Source organism: Vulpes vulpes, chromosome 6 (genome assembly GCF_048418805.1).
Source record: "Vulpes vulpes isolate BD-2025 chromosome 6, VulVul3, whole genome shotgun sequence".
Classification (NCBI taxonomy): Eukaryota; Metazoa; Chordata; class Mammalia; order Carnivora; family Canidae; genus Vulpes; species Vulpes vulpes.
The window spans coordinates 130,146,271-130,165,865 of NC_132785.1; the positions used below are offsets into that span (position 1 = coordinate 130,146,271).

The window sequence follows — 19,595 nt, forward strand, 5'->3', positions numbered from 1 at the left end:
ACACAGACACACCGAGCCACACACACCCCCCAGACACACAGACACACTCCACAGACACACAGACACGCCCCAGACACAGATACACACAGACACAGACACAGAGACTCACACAGCACCGATACACACACGTACAGACACCTGCACACAAACACACCACCTACACACATGGGCACACACACACGTGTCCAATGGCCAAAGCTGCAACAGAACAAAACAACACAGGACCGAATTTTAACCCAAAGCATAACAAAAATTCACAAATTCCCATTGATATAAACAGATGACTACACGCACGGGGGGGGGGGGGGGGGCGGAGGGGGGGGCGAGGTGAACGTCTCTGCAGACAAATCCGATGCCCTGCTCCGATGCCCCCTCCTGGGGCGACTCCCCCTCCAGATGAGAAACCGGCAGCGCCCTCAGCAGGTGGCCAAGGCCGACGCCGCAGCGACTCGCCCCGTTGATCGCGTGCACCCGTGACCTGGGGAGAAAGGCGCCCCCTCCGTGGTCTTCCCCCTAAAATCTCCCGCCAGAGTCTGATCATCAGAGAAACATCCCACAAGCCCCACTCGGGATCGTCCCAGCCCTTCTCAAAACTCACAATCAACAAAACCAGGGAAAACCTAAGAAACTGTCAGTTTCTTGATGGTTCAGACGAGACTGACTGCGACGTGGCGTCCCGGGTGGGACCGCGAAACAGGGAACGGGCGCGAAGGGAGAGCCCGGGACTCCGGACACGGTGTGGGCTTCAGTGGCAACGACGGTCCCTGCGGGTTCATCCGCTGTGACAACCCGCCGCCCCCTGTAAGACGTCAACACCGATGGACTATCTTCAACATCTTCCTGTCAATCTAAACCTGTCCTAAAATAAAAAGTTCATTTAAAAAATAAATAAATAAGATAAAATAAAATAAAAATAAATTAATAAAAATCAGGGGCAGCCGGGTGGCTCAGCGGTTTAGCGCCGCCTTCAGCACAGGGCATGACCCCAGAGACCCAGGATCGAGTCCCACATCGGGGTCCCTGCATGAAGCCTGCTTCTCCCTCTGCCTGTGTCTCTGCCAACCCCACCCCGGGGTCTCTCATGAATAAATAAATAAAATCTTTTTTTAAAAAAATCAGATCATATGACTTACATATGCAGGTTGCTGGAGGGCGAGGAGGCCGCCTTTCCGGACGGTGACCACCGGCTTCAGGTGGACGGTGACCCTGGGACCCCAAACACGACCGTGACCCGTCAGCCCAAAGGGGAGCTCACTCACGGCGGTCGGGCAGTTGGTGGCATCTTCCCTCGTCAGACGTCGCCGTCGGGCAGTTGTGACTTTGGTCAAGTTACTTCCCTAGCTCGACCCGGCGTCATTGGAGCGGACCTCGCTGCGCGCAGGCCCAAAGCTCCGGGCTGCTGGGCCGTGGCCTGGGGCCATCACGACGATTCCTTTCTTCCTTCCTCAAGGGCTGAACGGAAATTCTGGAACTTCCCGCCTTAAGATGGAAAACCAGAAGCAAAACGGCATTCCTGGAGGGTCTGCCGGAATGACCCCCCCACCCCCCGAGGCCTGGCCCCGAGGGTGCGCGCGCTGCCCCAGCCAGCTGGCCACCAGCCGCTCCTGGAAACCCAGCCAGAGGGGACAGTGCCCTGCTGCCCACATGCAGGATCTGTACCCGCGGAGGGACACGGCTCCTCCCACCCGGTGGGCGCTCCCCGCAGGGCAACCTCAAGGGGTGCGGGAGCGGCTCCGAGCCCGGCCGGGCCTGCGGTCCACACCCCGGCCTGGCCTCCAGGCTGCGCGACCGGCCCCACTCCCGGGCCCGCGGGGTCCGGATGTCTCCCTCGCACAAAGCGTCACCCTGTTTCCCTGCACCCCACGAGCGGGAGGTAAAAGATGTCTAAATGCCTTAGCGAGACGCACACACCCTACAAGATGGGACACAAACCCCTGCCGGTGACGCCGTCGGTCCCCCACACCGCGCATCATTGCCAGCTGCTGGGCCCTTGGCCGTGGCGGCCTCCGTCCCAGCGCTGGGTCTTGGCTCACTCCGTTTCTTCCCGGAGGATCCCCTCGCTGTCTCCCTTAGGGAAGGAGGGACGCCTGATGCCACATTTGTCTAAAAATGGGTTTTATCACCTGCATTCTCAGAGCATAGTCTCCGGGAGACAATTCAGCGTTTTGAGTTGTTTTTTCCCAAAGACAGCACCCCACGGCCTCCTGGGTTCCCGCGTCTCTGCGGAGGAGTCAGTGGCGCGTCCAGCTGTCCCTTCCTGCAACCGGACGGGCTTTCTCCTTGTCTTATGTTTTCCAGGTTTTCAGGTAAGAGCCTAGAGGGCCTGCGGCTGTCGGTTCAGCCAGAGCCTCGGGCACCCGCGGCCGGATGCTGTCCCACTGCCCTGCAGTCAGGAGTCTACCTGTAGCCCCGCAGCCCGCAAGCCCTGCCCCTACAGGAAAGCTTACAGGGGCGGTCACGGACACGTGAATGCATCATCGGGCCGGTTTGGGGAGCGAGTGTCCTCCCACCCCAGGACCATCCCGGGACAGACCAACGGGGCGTCCTTCGGGTCACCTCCAGGGGAGAGCTGGGCCGCCCGGCTTCGTCTCCCTGGAGTAGCTGAGGCCCGTGCGCCCGGGTGAGAGGGGTCCAGCGCCAGCCTCTCCTTCCCTCCCTGGCTGGGGCCTCTGTAGCCCCCCACACACCCAGAGGCATCCGGCCGGCAGCCATCCTGGTCCCTGGGTCAGACTTGGGACCTGGCTCTCTTTCCCCTCCCTCCCCAAGACTCTGGGCCTGTGCTCACAGCCTCTGCCCCCACCCCTCCTGCATGCACGTGCTTCAGAGGTAGCGTCCGCTCAGGTCTGTAGGGTAAGGTGTGGCCTTTGTGGGCCAGGGGTCCCCTCGGGGGCAGGGGTTCCCTGAGCCAATCACTGGGAATAGAGATGCTTAAATGGGTAGAGGACTCTGCAACCGGCCTTAGGATGGAGACCCAGTAAATGAAGTCCACCCTCCCCCCTCCCCAACCTCCGGCCTCCCCTCCCCCCGGCTCATGGGCTTCATACAAAGGTCCTGCGGTCCCATGTGGCCCTGACGATGAATGAGCAGCAGCCTCACCTGAAGCTACCTGGTACCCAAAAGACAGGCAGTCTGGGGTCTCTCCAGCCCCCCTGAGATCCCTCAAGACCAGAAGAATCCCCCTTTCACTCCCCTCACAGGCTTCCCGTGACTCTGGGCCCTGAGCCGAGGCCTCCACCAAGCCGCCGCTGCTGCAGGCCTGTTCCCAGCACCCACTGGCCCGGCTGGGCCCTCAGGGGCTGTCTGGCTCCCCAGTGACCAGTGTGGGCTGCTGCTGTGTTTTGAGAGAGCACACACCTGCCCTCTGGGGACGGTGCAACATGCCCCCGAGACCCTGCACCAAGCCCCCAGGTCGTCCCTCCTCCGCCCCCCCAGCCCCCAGCCCCCAGCCCCCTAGGGCTCCATTTCACTGCAGTGTGAAGAGTCCTACTGTTCCCTTTCCTGGACTTGGCCAGGCGCCCTCAGTCCCCTGTCCTGGGCCTCCTCCAAGGAGGGGGCAGGTGGGAGCAGATGCAGGCCCCCTCCCGCTGGAGCTCAGTTCCTCCCTGGATGAGGCAGCGAGGCATCCTGCCTGGCACAGGTGGGGCATCCTGGCAACCCGGAGAGCTCAGGGGTGCAGGAAACTGGGAAGGCGTCGGCAGGTATGGGCTGTGAGCCTGGCCTCTGCTCCAGCCAGACCCGCTTCTCACCCCTGGGCCCCATCCCCCCGCCAGAGCTGCTGGGGTGGGCCCTCCAGCATCACAATCCCTCCTCAGCACGGGCCTGGTGAACTGGCTCGAAGGAGACCCGGCCCGGCCCTTGGCCCGTCCCCAGCGGCTCTGGCGGTCATTCCCCATCGTGTGCAGCACCTTCTGACCTGCGAGCCCTAGGGAGGCCCACCTGGTAGTCCCAGGACCCACAGGCTCATCCGCTCCTCTGCGGTCTGCAGAGGGCAGCCAGGACCAGGCCCGGCCAGCTCTCAGTGACGGCCAAGGCCAGGGTCGGAGCCCTGCGCCAGCCCGGTGACCTCACGCTGCAAGTCTGGTCACAGCTACGGGATCTCTCTCTGGAAAGGTCAGCTCTGATTCGTAGCCCTCCCTGGGGATCGAGAACAAAGAGCCCGATGCTTGCTCTTCTCCCTGGGACTGTGGTGGACAGAGACCCTTGGCCAGCCCTGGCTGGTGGCTCAGGGACAGTAGGCAAGTGTCCAGTGGCTCTGAGCCCTGGTGACTCCTCTCCCCTCTGGCATGGGAGGGCCACCCCTCGACGGGGAGGGGCTCACAGAGATGCGACCTGGACGGCGGGGAAGCATGTGGCCGCCCACGGGGGGTCATTCTCACCTGTGAGAAGGGGCTCCTAGCACCTGTCCCGTGGTCCCCGGGCCCTGGGAGAGCCGGGCACCATCTCACGGACAACACGGCGGGTCCCTGCGTGCAGCCCCTCGCCAAGTGGGGCTCCTGTGACCCCTTGTGCCCCTGCACCTGTGGGGGGAGCCGCTCACGAGAGGCTCGGGGCTCAGGGGTTCAGGACTGGCCCAGGCACGGCCGCGGGTGGCAGGGCTGGGACCGGCTCCCTCCTCGCACACCTTCGGGGGGCGGCGGCCCAAGCGCGGGGTCCCTACAGGCAGGACGTGGGGGCCCCGGCCGGCGGCTCGCGCTCCGCAGTCGGCTGGCAGGCGAGCTGCTCCCGAACGAGGGCTGTGCACCAACAGCGACGACAAAACACTCAAATAGCTTCAAGCTGTTGGTTCAGAGCCACGGAGTCCGCAGAAAAACAAACACAAGCTCGAGAGCGTCGTGGCGCCTCGTGGCAGCTGAAGCGAGTGAAGCCACGTGCTCGGCGGGCGAAGGGAGGGCGGCGGGGTGAGGCCGTGGGGCCCCCAGCACCCCCTCCGTGGTGTGCACACAGCCACCCCCACGCCACACCAGGCACACCCCGGACGGCTCCGTCACCCCGGGGACCCAGGAGCCAGGCGGGGCGGAAGCCTTGTCCCCGGTGGGGGGCTGGGCACCTGGCGCTGCTCTGCACCTGCCCTTGGGGCCGCCCTGCCAGGCGACCACACACGGGGGCGGGGGGGGGGGGCTTCACAACAGAGGTCCTGGAAGCCGCAAGTCTAACTCAGGGTGTCAGCAGGACCGAGCTCCTCCCGAGGCTGCAGGGCAGGGTCCTTCCTGCCCCTCTGGCTCCTGGGGCTGCAGCGTCCGGGGCTGTGGCCACGTCGTCCCAAGCCCTGCTTCTGTCTTCACACGGGCCCCTCTGCCTGTCTCTCCTCCGGATGTTATAAGGACACCTGTCATCGGATTTGGGACCCACCCAGGGAACCCAGGGTGGTCTCCTCATCATAAGCGCTGGGGACCCGGGAGCACCAAGTCCCCCTCAGACCCTGAGACCACGTGGTGGGAGAGCAGCGGCCTCCCCAGAGGCCAGCACAAGAGGCTGTGGGTGGGGTGGGTGCCTCCAGATGGGGCTCTCCGGAGCCCCTGGGCTCTGGTCCAGCTGTGGCCGTGGCCGAGGGCAGATGACAGGGGGCAGACACACACAGGCGGAGGGACCGGGCCGATGGGCGCCCTGTGCTGCTCCTCAGGGCAGCCTTGCTACAGGGGCCACCGCCATCACATGGCGCCAAGCCCATGGGTCTGTGCTCCGTTGTCCCTTCCTGGTGCCTGGTTCCCACCCGCCAGCCCCCATCTCTGACAGGTGCACCACCCAACAGTGATCAGACCCAGAATGAGAGCATTTAAAGGGGAGGGGCCCCATTGTTTTAAAATGTGGGTGTTGTAAACGACAGCCAGTGTGGAGACCTTCGGGGCGACAGGAAAGGGAGAGGAAGAGGAGGGCGCTGCCCAGCCCTGCTGAGTGTGCAGAGCCACCTGCCTGCTGGCCCTCGTGTGAACGCTCACACCCCACAAGCAGACGTCAGCAGGGGAGGAAGGGCCGCTCTGGGTCCATCCCCAGACGCGGAACAAAGTGCCCATGGACGGTGTGCACGAGCCTCACAAACAAGCTGAGTGAAGGACGCGAAGGAAAACCCACTCTGTGGGTCCACCCGAGGGACTCCTGGAGCAGGTGAGTGAACACAGAGACTCTGACCAGACCACTGGGTGGGCGGGGGGGGGGGGGAGAGGGGAGGGGGAGGGGGAGGAGAGGAGAGGGGGGAGAGGGAGGAGGAGGAGGGGAGAGGGCGATGGAGGGGGAGGGAGGGGAAGTGGAGTCATCATGGGCAGGGAGTGAAGACAGAAGCTCTGACCAGACCACTGAGTGGGTAGGGGAGGGGGAGGGAGGAGGAGGAGGGATGAGAGAAAGGGAGGAGGAGGAGGAAGGGAAGGGGAGGGGGAGGTGGAGAAAGGATGATGGAGGGGGAGGAGGAGGAGGGGAGGGGGAAGGGGAGGGAGGAGGGGAAGTCCTCCCTGGGGAGGAGGAGGAATGAACACAGACACTCCCAGCAGACCCCAGGGTGGGCAGAGGATGGGGAGGGAGAGAGAGGAGGGGGGGGAAGGGGAGGGGGGCGTCCCCATGGGGGGAGCCAGAGGTCCCTGCTGCTCCAGGCCCCGGGCTCGAACTCCTCTTGGTCACAGCCTCTGACCTTGCCCACCCGCGTGCACGGCCGGGCTCTAAGCCAGCTGCTGGGGGAGGCGGTGAGCAGCTGCGCGTGCAGCCCCGTCGCAGCCGTCGATGCTCACACCCGGTGCAGAGCGTGTGTAAGTCGCGGGCCCGCAGCCCACGCAGAGGGCCGGCCGCGCAGCTTCGGGCACAGATGGAACCGCGCATACAAGGGACAGACGCCGTGGGCTGGCGCGGGTGGAAGGCGGGAGCTGGCGCCTGCCTGCGGGTGGCTGCCGCGGAGTGTGGCGCCGGCGGCCTGAGAGCTGGTGGCACCGGGCTGGCCCCCCGCAGGAACCCATTTCCCACAGCCCTGGGGGGGCGGGCTGGGGCGAGGCCCCCTCTCTGTCCTGGCCGGTGGCCGGCCGGAGCCTTCTCTAAGGGCCCTGACGCCTTCGTGGGGCTCCACCCGCCCACCTCAGCACCTCCCCAGAGCCGCCCCCACACACACCACCCCCTTGGGGGTTAGGATCCGACATAGGATTTCGGGGGGTCGCGAACATTTGGACCCTGGCGGGCGCTGTCACCAGATACCCTGAGCCTGAGTCCCCTGCTGGTGCCGAGGGCTGGAGCGTGGCGGGTCCGCAGGGCTGGGGAGGGCCCCGTGCGTGGGCTTTCAGAAGCCCGGCCCGGCCTGCACGCACTTGGGCAGACAGCGCTTGCCCGGACTCCTCGGGCCGTCCAGGATCCTGTGTAAAGGAGGAGGGACAGCCCGCCCAAGCGCCAAGCTCGGACAGAGAGGGCTCTGCTGCTCCAGACCGCCTGACCTCCTGGGGGGACAGGGGCCCCGGGTGGGGTGAGGGGCGGGCTGCAGAAATCCCAGGGGCGGGGATGGCCTGGTCCCCCGAGGAGAAGACCAGCCATGGCTGGACGTGCCTCTGAAGGCAAGGGGTGTGGGCGTGAGGAAATCGCAGAAAATAGAAATGACAACTACAGTATAAAAATAATTAGGAGAGGAGGTGCCGAGCTCCGACGGAGAAGATCTAACACGTGTGTGTAGACGTTTCTGGAGAAGAAAGCGGAACACGCAGGACAGGCAAAGACAGTCGGAGCACACCAGGACACGTGCTGCCGATCCTAAAAGGGGCCCCACGGTTCCGCCGGGGTCAGGGGACCTCGAGGGCCCCATCGCCTATACTCAGGTGGCCTGACCACGAAGTGCGGCCCCGGGAGCCTCACCTGTCTGCAGGTGCAGGAGGCGGGCGCCCGGGTCCCCAGAACCCAGAGGCAGACGTGGAATCTGGATGGTGCGTCCAACAAATGCGTTAATGTAAACTGAGGAATCCGTGACGGTGCTGAGGTCGCGTAGAGGGACAAATGTCCCCATCCCCGGGAATCCCACACAGACATACTTAAAAAGGGTCGCGCTACCTGGAGCTTCTCCTCAGGGGGCTCGGAAATCTTAGGGGCGTCTGCGAGCGAGAGCGCAAATGGTAGAGGGCACGGGAGGGAGTAGTCGGCGAACCTGGTAAAGGTGCTTGGCTCTTCTCGGTGCTGTTCTTGCCCTTACTGCTTCTGCGTGGGTGGGACATCACTTCTGAATACAGCACCCTGAGCGGAGGGGGCAGGTGCGCCAGGCTGGACAGAACTTGTAGGCCCGCCAGCGCCCCAGCTGTCCCGCGGCCGCAGGCGGCACCCCGCGGCGGAGCGCACCCTCGGACCGGCGGTGGGGTCCGCCTGGAGATGGGGGCCTGGTCCCGGCGCAGCCACGGAGCCCACGGAGCCCACGCTCCGCTCTCGGGGCACGCACAGAGCTGGGGTGCGGGAGGGGTGGGAGTCACAAAACAACTTCCAAACTGGAGGCGTGTGGCTTAAGACAGCAGTGGCTCCTCTTACGGTTTTTCCCGGTTGTCCTTGGCGGGAGCTGGGCGGGGGCCACTGTCCTGGGTGGCGATGACAGCTCAATTGCATGTTGGTTTATTTTGTGACCTTCGTGCCCGTGACAGGTCGTGCCCTTTCCTGTGCATCGCGACCCCGTGGCCCAGACAATTTCCATCCTCATCCCCCGCAGTCTGACTGCACCACGTGGAGCGCGGTCCTGCAGGGCGCTGAGCAGAGTCGGCCATCTGGAAGCCACGTAAAGGTCCCCCCTTTTATGAGGATATGCCTCTTCCCAAAACTAAAGGGGAGAAGGTGCGCGCCCTCACAGCCCCCCACCCCGACACCCACCCCCAGTCCGAGGTCGTTGAGGCCAGGCCAGCAGGGTCTCTGCCAGCTGAGCACCTGCACTCCCACCACGGGCGGGGTCTGCACCCACGACACTTGCATCCTGGAAGCAATGTGTGTGGACGATGGGGTCCATCGGTGTTTCAAGTCCAAGAAAAAGGTGTTTTCCCAACACTGAATCCTAAATAGAGACCTTAACGTGGCTTCCAGTGTCCTCAGGTCTACGCAAAGGGCCTTCACCAGGGCTGCCCCACTCTGCGCAGCAGTGCCCAGGGGCAACGGCCTGTCTTTTATATCTTTTCCAGTAGACTGTGGTTTTTAGAAGACAAAACAGAGCACCCCACCCCCAGCCCTGTGACCCACACAGGGTGTCCCTGTGACCAAAACCTTCCGTTACGGTGGGGCTGCTGCCACAATGAATGAACCGCTCCCGATGCACTAACTACAAGTCATACTTCATCCCCCTAGGCGCCCCCTGCCTTCCCCGGCCCCAGGCTCCCGTGTGACCAGAAATGTTCCAGTCTGCCTCTGGTTCCTGGCACCTCGATCCTAAAACCCACGTAGTTTCTTGGGTGGTAAGGGAGCGAGGGAAACACGCCCCATCAGTCTTACCTGAGGTGACTCTGGGGTCACTAGAGAGCTACCTGGGCTGGGGGCTGGGGCCCGAGGAACCAAGTGTCACCTCCAGCCTCTGACTTCTGAGAGGGGAGAGGGAGTGGAGGTTGAGTCAGTCACCAAAGTCCAGTGATTTCATCGATCGTGGCCACGTGTTGGAACCTCTAAGAAAACCCTGACTAATGGGTTCAGAGAGTTTCTGGTTGGTGAATGTGTCCGTATGCCAAGGGGGTGACACGCCCCAAACTCCACGGGGACAGAAGCTGCCGCCCTTGGGGCCCACCTGCATCTGGTCCTCGGCACCTCTTTATCCGGCTGTCCGCCTGTGCCCTTTACGAGAGCCTTTATCATAAACCAGTAAATGCAAGCAACTTGTTTCTCTGAATCCTGAGAACTGTTTTAGCCAACGATCAGACCCAAGGACATAGTCACGGGAATCCTTGACTTGTATCGGGTCAGAAGTGTGGGTGGCCCAGACTTGTGACTGGGGTCTGGGACTTGAACCCTCGACCTTTGGGGCCTGTGCAGAGTCTGGGTTGTTAGCGTCAGATTGGACTAAAGGGTAGGACACCCTTTGGAGCCTGCAGAGAACTGTGTAATTGGTTGGTGTGGAAAACCCTGCACATCTGGTGCCGAAAGTGTTCCGTGTACGGAGAAAACCCTCCTGGCCATGGAGAGGTTGATCTCAGGCTCCTCTTGGTTCTGATGACCTCGACCATCTTGAGGATGACCGGCCAGGTATTTGGTCAGGTTTTTCCAAATTCTGCTGGGATTCGATGTCTTTCTCACAGTTGACTGGTGCTGTGGGTCTGGGGTCTGGGAGGCAGTCACAGAGGTTGTCTCCTCTCGTCCAGAGAGCACACAAGCAACATGACATGTCACCGTGGGCATTGGCCTTGGTCACCAGGCTGGGGTGTGTTTGTTGGGTTTCTCCCCTAGAAGATGACTCTTTCCGTCCCCATCTACGCTGTCCTCCGGAAGGGGGTCGCCCTGTGCAGCCCACACCTAAGGAACGGGGCCGTCCCTCGAAGGGGGGAATCCTCCTTCAAGGGGGGAAACATCTACATAATTATTTGGAATTCTTCTGCACGGAGATTTGTCTCTTCTCTCCCATTTAGTTATTCAGTCATTTAAATAGGTTCAGACTCATGGATACTTATTTTATTGTTTGGAATATAACCCTTTACCATTTATTTTGCTGCTCACATTCCTCCAGCTTGGGCCCCTGGGTCCCTCGTCACGGAGCACGCCCTCGTCAAGGCAGACTTGTCTGTTTGAGCCTCCCTTCCTACAGGCTCATCCTGTGTGATTCTTGCCCCGGTCCTAGGGATCAGCCATTTCTGCAAGGAGCCCTGGTTCTTTTCACTGGAGAACAGCGGTGCTAGAAGCCAAGCGCTGGGCACTGGGTGTGCTCATTGCTCCTGGGATGGCATTGCTTCTGGGCCCCTCGGCCGACAGAAATATAGCACAGCTGGGTGTGCTGATGTGCATGGCTACGTCCCTATAAATAATTCCGTATGTAGTCGTTTGTATCCATGTTCCGCTAAACATGAGTTCAGGCTGACATTTCTACTTCCGATCTACACCACATGGGTCATTCCTCCCGTGGCTTCTGTCTAAATCCCCACACCAGCAGTGAGAGGTCTGACTCCTGTTTGCCTGCCAACGACTTACGGTTCCATTCCAGTGTCCATGCACTGTGGCATCAGACTGTGAACCGGACTCCCATGGGAAGCGGCTTTATCAACCAGAGTCCAGTGCTTGGGGACACTTTTTTCTGCCTTTAGTCTTGCAGATTCCACCCATTTCCAAAGTTACTTAGGCCAGTGCCTTCTCTCCCATTCTCCTTCACTGAGGCTTTTTCACACATTTGTACACAGCCAAATTCTCTCATCACAGCGTGTATCCCTTCCTGGGAGACTTGAGACCTAAATCATTGGTTTTTACCTGGTGTACATTAAGGGTCTCTCTGGACTGTAAAATTCTACGGGTTTTGACAAATGCATGATGTCGTATATCCATAGTTACAGGATCCTACAGAACGGTTTGACCTCCTGTGCTCCATCTACTAACCCTTCCCTCCCCCAAGCACCTGGCAGGCATTGACCTTTTTAGTGACCATAGTTTTGACTTTTCCAGAATGTCGTATGGTTGGAATCATACAGTCTGCAGCCTTTCCAGACTGGTTTCTCTCACTTAGGGATATGCAGTCAAGGTTCCTCTGTATCTTTTCATGACTTGATAGCTCATTTCTTTTCATTGCTGAATAATATTCCATTGTCTGGAATTTATCTGTTCACCGACTGAAGGAAACCTTAATTGCCTCCAGTTTGGGGTGATGATGACGAAAACTGCCATAAACATTCAGGTGCAGGTTTGTGTGGACATACGTTTTCATATCAGTTGGATAAATACTGAGGAGTGCAATTGTTGGCTTGCATTGTGACATTATGTTTAGCTTGCAAGAAAGCACAGAACCGTCTTCCAAAGTGCCTGCACCATTTCGCATTCCCACCGGGAGTAAATGAGCGTTCTTGTTGCACCACGTCCTTGCCAGCACTCAGTGTTGCCAGTTTCTTTTTTTATTTTAGCCGTTCTAATGGATGTGTAGCGGTATCTCATTGTTTTAATTTGCAATTCCATAATAAGAAATGGATCCGCTTTTTTTTGCCATCTGCATATATTCCTTGGTGAGCTGCCTGTTTAGCTCTTTTGCCCATTTTTAATTGGGATATTTGCTTGCTGGTTGCTGAGTAAGATTTCTGTGTATTTTTGGACAGATTTGAGAGACTGACTAAACAAATGGACAGGCCATATATGCAAACAGGACTCTGGCCCACAACCCGCAGCTGCCATTGTCCACAGTAGCCAGCCTGCTGCAAGCTGCGCTGGCAGGAAGTCAGACCATCATCGCCAGCAACAATCCAAGAGACCAAACTAATCCCTATAGCAATCAACCCAAAATAGCCTGGACTTTAGTTATAAATGACACATCCTTAATTTTTGTTCCCACTTTCAACTTAGGACCAATCAGAGAAAGCCAAATATGCTCCCCTAAGCAACCACACGGGACGCCCACTCCCAGAGCCCAGCCTCCCAGCTTCGGTCAGCGTCTGCCTGAGTGTGCTCTCTCACGATAAACTCTTTCCACTCCTCTGCCTGCCTTTGAGTCTCAGGCAAACACGAGCAATGGTGGCCAACTCCCTTGCTACCGCAAACTTTGAACAAATAGGCTTTGCCTCTTCTCATTTGGTTTGTCATTTACTTCCACAAAGTGCTTTATGGGTTATGTGCTTTGCAAAGCTTTCTTAGTCTTCAGCTTGTCTGTTGGTTCTCTTCACTGTGTCTTTCACAGGGCATAAGTTCTGGATTTTAATGAAGTCCAATTTATGTTTTCTTTCATGGACCATGTTTCTGGTGTTTTATCTAAAAGGTCATCCCAAGTTCATTCACTCTCCTATATCCTCTTCTAGGATTTTTTAAAATATTACATTTTATATTTAGGTCTATGACCCATTTTGAGCTAATTTTTGTGAAGGATGTAAGATCTGTGTCTAGATTCCATTTTTTTTGGGAGGGGGGAGGGATCGTGTGAATGTCCTATAGTTCTACCACCATTTGTTGAAAAGACTATCCTTTTTCCATTGTACTACACTTGTGTCCCTCTGACAGATCAGCCAGTTATATTTCTGTGAGTCCATTTCTGAGATCTGTAGTCTGTTCCATTGACACATTTTACATATTGCTGTATTTCATTGCCTAATATTTTGTTGAGGATATCTGCATCTATGTTCATGAGAATTATTGGTTTATAGTTCTCTTTCCTCGCTCTGTTTTTATCTGGTGTTGACATTAGGGTCATGTTGGCCCCATAGAATGAATTAGGAAGTATTCCTTCCCCCTGTTTCCACTTTCTGGGAAGAGAATTGTAGAAAATTGGTACCATTTCTTCCTTAAATGTTTGGTAGTTTCACCAGTCAAGCTACCTGGACCTGCTGCTTTTTTTCCCAGGTTATCAATCATGGATTCAGCTTCTTTAACAGACATAAGCCTAATCAGATGATCTATACTCCTTGTGTGGATTTGGGTAGTTTGTGTCCTTCAAGGAATTGGTCCATTTCATCTAAGTTATCAAATTTGTGAGCATGGAGTCATCCACAGTATCCTTTTATTATCCTTTAATCCCCATGAGATTAGAACTGAGATCAGTCTGGCTCTGCAATCCTTAGAACTGAGACCCACCCGAGACTACCTTTCAAAGTCTGGCATGGGTTATCGGATATGCTCTGAACTTGCCTTGTTATTGAGTTTATTTCTGTCTATAGCCTCCCCGTTTTGAATTAGCTTCAGTATAAGGTCAGATTCGAGTCTTCCCCTTCAGTTTCATCCAGATCAAGGTGCTGTACTGGCATCCCAGTGGATCTGCTTTGAACCAGAACCATCCTCAGGATCGGGGACGGCAGCAAGGAGCATGGAGATTGTGTCAGCGAGGTGCTGGGGCTTGTCAGTGCCCCAACTAAGCCTGAAGGGGCCTCAAAGGAGGCTGTTCTACTTTAGTAGAGTCACTGGTAAATGATGTGGGGGTAGAAGACTAGGAGAGCACACAGCCCTCCTGATGGGGAGTGACTGAGCTTGTAGCAGTGACTCTCAAACTTGTCTGCATATTGGAGCTTAAGAAAAGTACTGATGTCCAGGCTCTGTGCCAGAGACACTCACTCAGTTGGTTTGGGGTGCAGCCTACGCTCAAATACCTTGGATAAAGGTCCAAGCACAGGCACTGACTACATCTTGGAACATTTCACCCATATACGGCACCAAATAATGGAAAGGATGGAAGGAAAGGATGTGTTGGAGCCCCTTAGGTGGTCACACCTTAGGAAGCCAAAGGGCTTCATTTGCCATGTGACAATGCTGACTTCTTCACCTGTGAAGTCATATGCTGTCACTAGGAGAGACTGGGAGAGCCTGGTGTAGAACGATCCAACCCTGTGAGGTCACTGATATAAGTTGTAACACGCTAAAGAGAGCAAAACAAGCCTGATGGCTCCCCCTCAGCCTTAGGAACAGTTACGCCCTCAAAATTCTCACTAGAAATTAAAGAAAGCCTCTGCCTGAGGGCCCTGCATGAGAAAGGAGTCCTTGGATGTCACTGCTGTCAATCTGCTTGGGTGTTAAAGAAACATCGCCTGCAGGAAGGGGAAGCTACGGTTGTTTGCACAGGGCTTGACTGCGGAGGCACCTGGTTTTGCCTTTTCCTGCCTGGAGTCCATGGTCTGGCTTCAATCCCAGGTAAATGTCAGAAGGAACCCAGAGCAAGCTCTAGACTGCCTAAATGCAGCCAAAGAGACAAACACTACTAAGAGATTAAGAGAAATGAACAGAATGCATGGGCTTGTCTGACTGAAAACCCTAGCAGCAGTGACTTCAGGCAGAGCTGAATCAAGGTGCTCCATGATTTGCCATCAGCCTGCCTCCACTTTTGCTTCCTGCTGTCCTCTGTGTTGGCCACCTCCTCTCAGGCTTTCCAATAATGGTTTCTGCCATAACCAGACTCAAGTCTGCCCAGCTTGCAGCCCCAAGGGAAAGGAATGTATAAACTGCTTCTTGCTTTCCAGTGGCCACTTGCCCTTCTCCCATTGGAATGGAATTTTGAGCAAAGCCCACAGACCCAGTTACCCCTTCACTACCTACCTAGGTCTGCTGGAATCCTCTATGAGATCCTCTAGATCTACTTACTATACCTCTCCGCCCTGCTGTCTGCCCAGGGAGATTGCCCTTAATCAACAATAGCCACAGATTCCCTTGCTCTCTCTATTCTAAAAGCCTCTGGCTAATGAGAAACTCCAGCAGGAAACGGTGGCCACATTATTTATTCCTCCAGCTTCTTCGTGTCAGCATTGCCGCAAGCTGGCCATGTCACTTCTCCAGAGTTCACATTTCCTTTCACGGCAGCCCCTCTGCACCTGCCTTTCCCTGTTCTGCTCCCTCCTCTCACCCTTCAGACAGGAATGGTAACAGTCCTCGCTTGTTACCAGCTTGGGGGTACAGCTCTATTGCTTGAGGGTTTCTATATCCCACCCATAATTAGAATGTGCTCTCTGGATCTTTCCCAAATGCTGACAGATGCACTAGATTTGATGCAGGAAAAAGCTCTAGCCAGTTGGATATGCATAGAAACGATGTGAGAAACTTCCAGGTCACACCCTGAAAGGAAGAAGTGTGCATCCTACCACCATTGTCTCACCCTCTTCACGGTCTGGCGCAAAGCAGATTAGGTGAAAAGCCATCCTGGACACGTGGACAAGAGCAATATCCTAGGGATGGTGGAGCAAAAATATAGTAAGAGCTAGGATTCCTGCATGCTCCATAGAGCAGAGCTGCCAAACCAAGTCAGACAAAACTACTGTTGGGGTATTTCAACCATGGTGATTTAGAGCCTCTGTCTCTGCAGCTGAACCCATGTTCCAACCACACAGTGACCCTCTCTTTCTCAATAATTCTGTCAATGTTCCCGAATTGTCTCTCTGGCTTTGAGCCACATCTCCAACTACAATCCAATCATTATTGCCAGGGAAATGGAATATTCTAACTGGCCAGGCTTGAGTCCATCCCTGGAACTGGAGCTCTGATACTAGAAGGATGGCAGATTTGTGCTGGGGGAGCAAAAGTAACTATTCCTTATAGCTGTGACCAGAGCCACACTAAGCAATTCCTATGCACCTATATCCACGGTCTCATCCTTGCAGTACTTTATTAGCTCTTGTGATTCTGGGGGCCAACTGGGTTTAGTTGGGCTACTCTTCCTTTGGTCTCTTGCAGTAGAGGATAAAGGAAGCTGGGGCAATGTGCAGGCTCACCTGGCTGGCCATCCAAAAGGGCAACAGTTGAAGCTGACTGTTGGCTGGAAGTATAGCTGGGGCTGCTGATCAAAGTGTCTATAAACAGTGTCTTTTTAAAAGATTTTATTTATTTATTCATGAGAGACACACAGAGAGAGAGACAGAGACACAGGCAGAGGGAGAGGCAGGCTCCGTGCAGGGAGCCCGATGTGGGACTTGATCCCAGGACTCTGGAATCATGCCATGAACCAAAGGCAGACGCTCAACAGCTGAGCCACCCAGGCGTCCCTACAAACAGTGTTTTGATATGGTTTGGGCTTCTCACAGAAAGGTGCTCCCAGTGTAGTGGTCCCACGTTTCTTACATGGTAGCTGGCTTCCAAGAAGCAGGAAGAGGAAACTATCAAGCCAGTAGAGAGCTATGGGCAGAACTGCCATGGCATCACTTCTACCATATGCTTTTAGACAAAGAAGCCATAGGGCCACCTGGTTTCGAAAGCGTTCAGAAATATTCCACCTCTGTAGCAGTGGTGGCAAGTTCACACTGCAAAAGAGAATTGTAAGAAGGGAGAGATTGTGGCAGCTATCTTTAGAAAATACACCCTGGCGCAGTCTGCCCTCTGGCCACAATTCTCATCCCTCCCATAGACAAAATATTCTCAACCCTCATCCAAGACCCCCAAATCTCATCCAATTACAGCATCAGCTTAAGGTCCAGGTTTAATTAAATTAGGTCCAGGTAAGCATGAGACTCCTCAAGTACAACACTCCAAATATGGTTTTTCTTTATGAAGATCTGTGTGATAAAAAGGATCTGACCTCTCACAATATGAAATGAAGGCATGGAATAACTATCACCTCACTCTTAACCAAAAATGGGCCTCACAACCCTAAAATCCAGCCAAGTACTTTGTACCAGTTCCCTGATTAGGATAAGTTCTATTCCCTGAAAGTGGTTCTCTGTGGTTCTGGTTTTACTCTTTGGGCTCTAACCTCTATTCCTAGAATCAGTCCTCATTTTCCATAGTAAATGGCCCACAGTTTCAGCTGAGTAGTTTCCTCAGCCTGCTTTCTGCCTTCGGAAGTTGAGGGCTCAAAGGCTTCTTTTGGTTTTAAATTCCCTTTTAGCCCACACTGACATAATTTCTTTATAAACTGTGGATTCCTGTGTATCAACTTATAATCTCTTGAGACAGGCTTCTCTCTACCTTGGGTAGAGACCCAGGGTATATCATCCTTAGGACTCTTTAAAACCCTATTTATAAAAAATTTAAAAATTTTTTTAAAAACTACTTATAGGAGAGAGTCTACAAAAGAGTTTCTCAACTGAAGGTGATTTTGCTACTGCCTGAAGAACATGTGAATGTCTGGAGACATTTTTGGTTTTCACAAGTGGTGAGGGGCTGTCATGTAGTGAGCAGAGAGCTGAAACGATGCTAAACATCCAACAATGCACAGAAAAGCTTCCTACAAAAGGAATTATCCATCCCCAAATGTCAGTAAAACCAAGGTCAAGAAACACTGGCCTAAAAAAAAAAAAAAAGAAAAGAAAAAGAAACACTGGCCTATAGGAATTGCCCTAAAATTCTATTTCTAAATCCTCAGGTAAGCATCTTACAGTCATGTGTTTGTCTTCGTGTGATCAGGATCACTAGAAGACATACAGTCTTAAAAATTCCTCCCAAGAGGAAACAAGAAGTGTAGAGTGGGTGCATTCATAGAAAAGATTTGATAAAGCCTCAAAATCCCTAGCCAGGCTGACTGGTGAAGACATCTCTTTCCCAAAGCCAGTCAGCAAAGACTGGAAGAGGTGACTACTTCTTCAGATATGAAGACAGCAACACAAGATTTCAAAAAATATGAAAAAAATATGAAAAAGAAAACATGACATCATGAAAAGAGCAAGTAAGCTTATTTTTTCAGTGACTTACCTCCCAAAAATAGAGATCTATGAGTTACCTGACAAAAAATTCAAAACAATGGTTTTAAGGAATCCTAGTGAGATGCAAGAGAACACGGATCAGCAACTCAAATCAGGAAAACAGAACATGAACAAAATGAGAACAGAGAAATACAAATTCTAAAAGAGAACCAAAAAAATGTGATGGTTGGGGGGGGGAGGTGAGATAGGGGATGAGATGGAGGAGTGTACTTGTGATGAGCACCAAGTGTTGTATGGAAATGTTAAATCCACTATATTTTACACCTAAACTAATATTACACTATATGTTAATTAACTGGCATCTAAATAAGAACTTTAAAAAATAAAGACTATTTAAAACCACCCCCCCCCCCCAAAAAAAAAATCTGGAGCCAAAGAAAACAATGAAGTGAAACATGCAACCAAGAGCATCAAAAGCAAACTGGATCTAAGCAGAAGAAAGAATCTGTGAACTCAAAGATAGGTCATATGAAATCATCCATTCAGAGAAGAAAAAAGAATGAAGAGTGAAGAAAACCTATGAGAATTATGGGGCATCATCAGATGAATAATATACATATGAGAATCCCAGAGGAAGTAGAAACGGGAAGAAAGCTTATTTAAAGAAATAATGGCTAAAAACTTTCTAAATTTGGGGAGAAATATGGACTTCTAAGTGTATAAAGGTCATAGGTTCCCAAACAGATTAAACCCAAGAGGGATTTGTCAAGATACATTAAGGGAAAAAAAATACTGTCAAAAAAAATCAAAGACAATGAACAGTAAGAGGAAAACAGTAAGAGGAAAGAAATTCATTACATACCCCCATTAGACTATCAGTGGTTTTATTAGTGGAAACCTTGCAGACCAGATGAGTGGGGTGAGATATTAAAAGTGCTGAAAGGAAAAAACTACCATCCAAGAATAATTTACCCAGCAAAGCTATCCTTCAGAAATGGAGAGATAAAGAGTTTTCTGGATAAACAAAAGCTGAGGAGGTTCCTCACCACTAGACCTGCCCTGTAAGAAATGCTAAAGGGAGTTCTTCAAGACAAAATGGAAGGGCACTAACTAGTAACATGAAAACATATGAAAGTATGAAACTCACTGGTGAAGGTAATATATAGTCAAATTTAGAATACTCTAGACTGTCATAATGATGTTAAATCAGTTAACTCTAGTAGAAAGGGTTAAATGAAAAATGTATTAAAAAAGCAAACATGGGGGATTCCTGGATGACTCAGTGGTTGAGCATCTGCCTTTGGCTCAGGTCATGATCCTGGAGTCCTGGGATCAAGTCCCACATCAGGCTCCCCTGAGGGAGCCTGCTTCTCCCTCTGCCTGTGTCTCTGCCTCTCTCTGTGTGTCTCTCGTGAACAAATAAATAAAATCTTTAAAACAAAAACAAAACAAAAAAAT

At 54.0% G+C, this 19,595-nt stretch overlaps 1 long non-coding RNA gene across 1 annotated transcript in view; it reads right to left on the bottom strand.

The window, feature by feature from the left end:
* Window positions 1–519: 519 nt before the first annotated feature.
* LOC140599429 (uncharacterized) overlaps window positions 520–19,595 on the bottom strand; it is a 35,635-nt gene continuing 16,559 nt past the window's right edge. Inside the window, exons 2-3 of the long non-coding RNA XR_012002331.1 lie at window positions 1,134–1,479; window positions 520–859 (exon numbers count right to left, since the gene is read on the bottom strand). This is a non-coding gene — a long non-coding RNA (uncharacterized lncRNA). The remainder of the gene's footprint in view (window positions 860–1,133; window positions 1,480–19,595) is intronic.